General features: G+C 33.7%; 1 pseudogene; it reads left to right on the plus strand.

Moving 5' to 3' along the window:
• Positions 1–2563: 2563 nt before the first annotated feature.
• LOC107013467 lies at positions 2564–4702 on the plus strand (annotated as a pseudogene).
• Positions 4703–6312: the final 1610 nt, after the last annotated feature.

Below are 6312 nucleotides of genomic sequence, written 5' to 3' on the forward strand. Positions count from 1 at the left end.
ATATATATATATATATATATATATATATATATATATATATTACTTTAATAACTATATATAAGATGCTAGGAAAGCAATTATTCGTCAACGTTCCAACTTTTCTAGGCAGGGGTAATATAGTAATTTACTAAATGTTGTGTAAAGGTATTATTGTACTTATTTGCTTTCGTTGTTGAGCTTTTTTATTTATTGAACATAAAAGTCCAATAACTGATGGAGCCATATCATTGGATGGTGGGATCATAAAGAGTCCTGACATATTTTCCCTAGGCAAAACGTAAAGAGGTTTGTCTTAGGTAGTGCGTTTATTATATTCATAAATTTTTCTTCCTTCATAGTTCAACTTGTTTGTGATGATACTTTAAAGAATTGATTGCCTATTAAAGTGCATTTTGCTATTCAACTTTCTTAAAGTGCATTTTGCTCAAGGATTTTAGACTCAACTATTCAACTCATGAAAACTTTATAGATCACAAAATAACTTGAATTGATTGATAGCAAAGATTGACAGCTAGTTTCGAGTCAATGTTGTTCATGAAAATGCAAAAACTTCAAAAAGAGAAAGTAGAATTAAACTAGAATGCTACTCAACATTTCAGATGTTTTAGTAAAGCTCATTAACAATTTTGTTTCTCTCTTGTCTAATCCTCAAGCTACTCATCGACAAATAAAAAAATTTTCAGATGCTTTAAATAAAGCTCATTAACAATTTTGTTTCTTTCTCGTCTAATCTTTTTACTGTCAGAACTTAAAAATTGAATACAATGGTAATACAAAAAAAAGAACCATTCAAAATCAAAGCATACAAACTAGGTGCTGAAATTAAAGACTAATGGTAAAAATATTCAACTAAGTCATCGCATAATAGAAAAAAATTGCAATGACAGCCTTACAAAAAATTCTTGGCAGCCCTAGAAATTATGCAGCCCTAACAGAGAAATTCCTTAAATAAACTCTCAATTAGCTCCTCTTTGACCCTCGACCCCTAACCTTACCTACAAAACTACTAGTTTCGGTGCTAACAAAACAACGAGTATCCATAAGAGCCCAATCACATAATATTCAATCATCACAAAGAAAAATGGAAGATTACATCAAAAAAGAAGAAGAGGGAGATGAATCTAGAGGAATATACTTACTTTATATGTAGACACTAGTCGAAACGTTTTTCTCCAAAGAAAAGGCCTCCAAGCTTCAAAAATTAGGAGATTTTTCTTCCAATAAAGCCTTCAACTTTCAAGATTTAGGAAATTCAAAGACTATTGCATAGAGCAAGAAGGAAAACACAAAGGATACTTCAGCGATTTTGAGGCTTTAGGTTACTATTATATATAGAGAAAATTTTTAATAAGCCTTTTAATCTTTTTGGTTTCTGCTTCTGCCTTTTAGTTTCACGCTGAAAATTTTCATTGAAGGACCGATTATTTTAATTCTAGAAAATATTTTAGTCAAATAAAGACTAGTAAATAATATCATCCGTATAAGTACATTTCAGGGACCATATTTATAATTTGTCACTATATTTTGGTCTTTAATAAGCATAATGTTTATATAGTAGATGTATTTGAATATGCAACCCACTAGTAGATGCATTTGCAAGATGAGCTCATCATAACCTCAAACCTTAAGTTCTCAAGACAAATTACAAGATATCGGTCATCCAAAGGTCTCCCAATTGAAGCTCCATCTCCATGAAGATCAGAACATTTATTCATAGGACCTTTCTTATCATATGTCAGCAGTGCTTTAAGTCCATCATGCGTCTTGCAAACAACTGCTAACATGGTTTCTAGCCCAAGATATTCTGAGAGAGTCCTGGATTTAAGAGATTTAGATACAATTGTCAGTCATAATACAATGAACTTCTAAATTTCTTTTGGTTAGTATGGTGAACTTCCATTATCTGCATACTTCTTGGTAAAGAAATGGCAATAGGGTCAAACTCAACCCCTAAAATATATCTCATGGGATGATTGCCTAAGCTTGTATATGTAAACCACACATTCATTACCCAACTAATTTAGGACTATTTAGTACGACCTAAGAAAGAGAGAAAACGTTCAAATACCAACTAACATGCTACCCTAATCTGCGACCTCCAAACCCTAATTACTCTAAACATACCTATGACAAATTCAAATACCAGATGGTATCAAACATTTTGTCAAAAGTCCTGCAGCCACATATTGTCATCTTGATTGGGACAGAGTGAACAAGTGCTATAATCTCTTGAACATGGACTAGTATAGAAAGTGGACTCATACAAAGAGATTATAGCACTTGTTCAAGAGATGAGTTTTGTATGAGTCCACTTTCTATACTAGTCCATGTTCAAGAGATTATAGCACTTGTTCACTCTGTCCCAATCAAGATGAAAATTGTGGCTGCATGATGGTGAAGACTTGAGATAAAAAGTTTGATACCATCCGATATTTGAATTTGTCATAGGTATGCTTAGAGTAATTAGGGTTTGGAGGTCGCAGATTAGTGTAGATTGTTAGTTGGTATTAAAAGTTTTCTCGCTTTGTTGGGTCGTACTAAAGAGTCCTTCATTAGTTAGGTAATGAATGTGTGGTTTGCATATACAGGCTTGGGCAATCTTCCCCTCATGAGATACATTTTGGGGGTTGAGTTTGGCCTTAGTGCCATTTCTTTACCAAAAAGTAGGCAGATAATGGAAGTTCACTGTACTAACCAAAAGAAATTTAGAAGTAAACTGTATTATAACTGACATTTGTATCTAAATCTCTGAAATCCAGGACTCTCTCAGAATATCTTGGGCTAGAAACCATGTTAGCAGTTGTTTGCAAGACGCATGATGGACTTAAAGCACTGCTGACATATGATAAGAAAGGTACTATAAATAAATGTTCTGATCTTCATGGAGATGGAGCTTCAATTGGGAGACCTTTGGATGACCGGTATCTTGTAATCTGTCTTGAGAACTTAAGGTTTGAGGTTATGATGATCTCTTCTTGCAAATGCATCTCATACTCTATAGCACTTCTTTACTCATTTTTTTTCATTTTTGGGTTATCATTTTAGACCATACACTAGTGAATTTATTGCTGATGATCCTTAGAGAAGGCTGTCCATAAAGAAGCCAAGATACGTCAAGGAGGAAACTCCTCCTGGTTTTCTTGGCTTTGCTGTCAATATGATCAATATTGACACTGCGAACTTATATTGTGTTATAAGAACTGGTCATGGCCTGAGAGAGACCCTCTTATATGGACTCTTCTCACAGTTGCAAGTATACAAAACAAGGGCAAACATGATGCAGGCACTACCTTTTATAACTGATGGAGCCATATCATTAGACGGTGGGATCATAAAGAGTGGTGGTATATTTTCCCTAGGCAAAAGGTAAAGAGGTTTGTCTTAAGTAGCGCGTTTATATTCATAAATTTTTCTTCCTTCACAGTTCAACTTGTTTGTGAAGATACTTTAAAGAATCAATTGCCTATTAACTTGTTCATTTTTGAGTATCAAGTAATATACTTCATCTCTAATTGTGCACCTGAACTGAGAAGCTGGTATTATTTTGTGACCATGTTGCTTGACCATTGTGGAGTTCAGTAGTTCGACCTTTCACGAATTTACTCTGTCAATTTGTATAGAATGGTTCATGAAAGCATGTTCTTCCATTTCTTTCACTATATCTACAACAAAGCTTCTGCAAGTTATCCTTTGTTATATTTGTTTGTAATGCATTTTCATTTCAAAATGATTAAAAAACCATATTATAATTTTCTGGGAGAGGTGTCTTCAGGGTTTATCACGTTCTGAGACTACGACACATTTTAGATTTACCTGAATGACTTTTGGTAATTATTTATATCTTATATCTTAATCCACTGTCTTGTGGAGGTTGTTTTTAATCCTATTCCTATGTTTAGATGTTACATGTATTTGATTTTGTATGTTTATAAATTAGATTTATTTGAATTAACAACACACTTTATTTTTCTTGTTGATTGTATCATTGAATCATTATCCTCTCTACCTTTCCAAGGTAGGGGCATGGTTGCGTACACTCCACCCTCCCAGATCCACTTGTGAGATTACACTGGATGTACTAGATGTGTTGTTGTTTGTTTGTATTGCATCACTAAATCATTTGGATTCTTTCTTTCTCGTGTTTATTTTTGTAAAGGGAAGTACAGATCAAATTTCCAAAGAGTTCTGGAAGGTCGTATCTACGTGAAAGCTATTTTGGAACTGAGATCCGGATGAAGGAGCTGAAGTGAGAAAGGGTAAGATGTGTGGAAGATTTAGAGAAAGAGCAAACATTGCCGACCAATGCAAAGAACAACTTTGAAATAAGGAAAGAGGAGTTTTTCAAGTTTCTTTCACAGAGCTCATCCTATCTTTGAGGGTTATATACTTGAGTAGGGCTGTTCAAAACCGAATCTAAACCGATAAGCCGAACCGATAAAAAAGTTATTGGTTTATATTATTGGGTTATTGGTTTAGTGGTTTTGATGTCGGTTTTGATTTTTTTTGTTATCGGGTTATCGGTTCTTAGCGGTTTAAAGTTTTTTCTTAATGGGTTAACCGATAACCTGATAGTAAATTAAATAATAATATTTATACCATTTTGTATATAAAGTTTTCGACTTAGAGTTTAATTTCCTACTTTTATTTTTGATTGTCTCAAATACTTGATTATTCTACAATGTAAAAGTGTTTGCTTTTGAGCAAGATGTAACTTGTGAACTCAAGTGCATGGTTTATTTGGTTTGTCACCTTGTTTCTAAGTGATTTTCAATGCTTTTTCTTTTGTGTCAAATCTTAACGGTTAAACCGATAACCGAACTGATAACGACCAAAAACCGATAAACCAATATCTTAATGGTTCTATAACGGTTTATCATCTCTACAAACCGATAACCAATAAGCCAACTCGATAAACTTCAAAACCGAACCGAACCGGCCGATACACAGCCTTAGAGTAACTTGAGTGTGTCTAGTTAGACTGTGCATGCTTGAGGTTTTTTTAGTTGATACTCTTTGTCCTTACATCCTGCTTTAATTGATTGACGATGTCATTTGATAGTTGCAAACTGTACTTGCATTTTATCATGTTGGGTGAATAAGAGATCCTATTTTTTCCCCTGGGAACTGTTTAAGCTTGTGCTTTCTTTAGTATGCCAGTCTAAAGATCGATGTAGATATAGGAAGTGAGATGCTAAAACAATTTTACGAGAAAGGGATGAAATTGGTTATTCTAGGATGCAGTAAGACTGTCATGTGTACATTAAATAAAGAAGAGGCTACCCACCAGTGTTCTGCAACTGTCAAAGATTTCCATAGTGGTTTTTGTCATATCGTCACTATGCACAATCTTCCTTTTACCTGCAAATATCATTCTCAATATCTGCTGGTTCTAAGGGGGACCTCTGTTTTCTGTTCCAATGGAGTAAGTTGCTGGGAAATTCCACCCATACTTGGATCGTGTAGAAAAATCCACCATTCTCTATTGTAACTAATTCTTTGGAATTTCACTACTGTCTCATTTATTCTGACCTTTTCCCAATTGAGATGGTTCTGGAGTTGTGTTTCCTCCATCCCCCACTATGATCTCCAGTAGCTCTGAAGGTCCTTTGAGATGGTTCTCTTTTGATTGGGGATATCGATATAACAGAGGATGTACTGGAAAAAGTATTGTTAGGTTCTCCTAATTTGAAGTTCTTGGAATTAGATAATGTTGTTGGTATTCGTCGTCTGGAAATCAGCTCTGTGAATCTGAGAAAATTGATTCTGAAACATGATAGTGATGACTGAGAGTTATATATGACTTAGTCATCACTATCTTATCCTACAAAAGATATATTTTTCAATAGTTGGAGAGGAGAAACTCTAATCAGATCAAAGGTAAACGAAGCGGACTAACTGAATGGATCACCCTTATAGTTTGAATTCCTAAAGAGAGTAGAATAGAAGTATTTGACATCTTATATTATGTTTTAGATTGTTTAAATGAGCGTAGACACAATTAATTGAGGGTGTTCTTTCTCTGTTTTAGTGGAGATCTACTATGATGCCTACAGAACATAGACTTTTCATCTATGCTTAGTATTATGAAAAGCAAAAAGCGCAACAAACATTTAAGGTTTGTTGGATCTTTGCAAAGTACAAATAAGGTGTGGGCTTTAATGAAAATTGACGCAAAGGGTGAGAAAATATAATTATGCATATGTTTACTCCAACACTAATAATAATTGAGAAATATTTTATCTTTTATTGATACAATAAAAGTAATAAATGAAATATATATATATATATATATATATATATATATATATATAT

Source organism: Solanum pennellii, chromosome 3, assembly GCF_001406875.1.
Source record: "Solanum pennellii chromosome 3, SPENNV200".
Lineage (NCBI taxonomy): Eukaryota > Viridiplantae > Streptophyta > Magnoliopsida > Solanales > Solanaceae > Solanum > Solanum pennellii.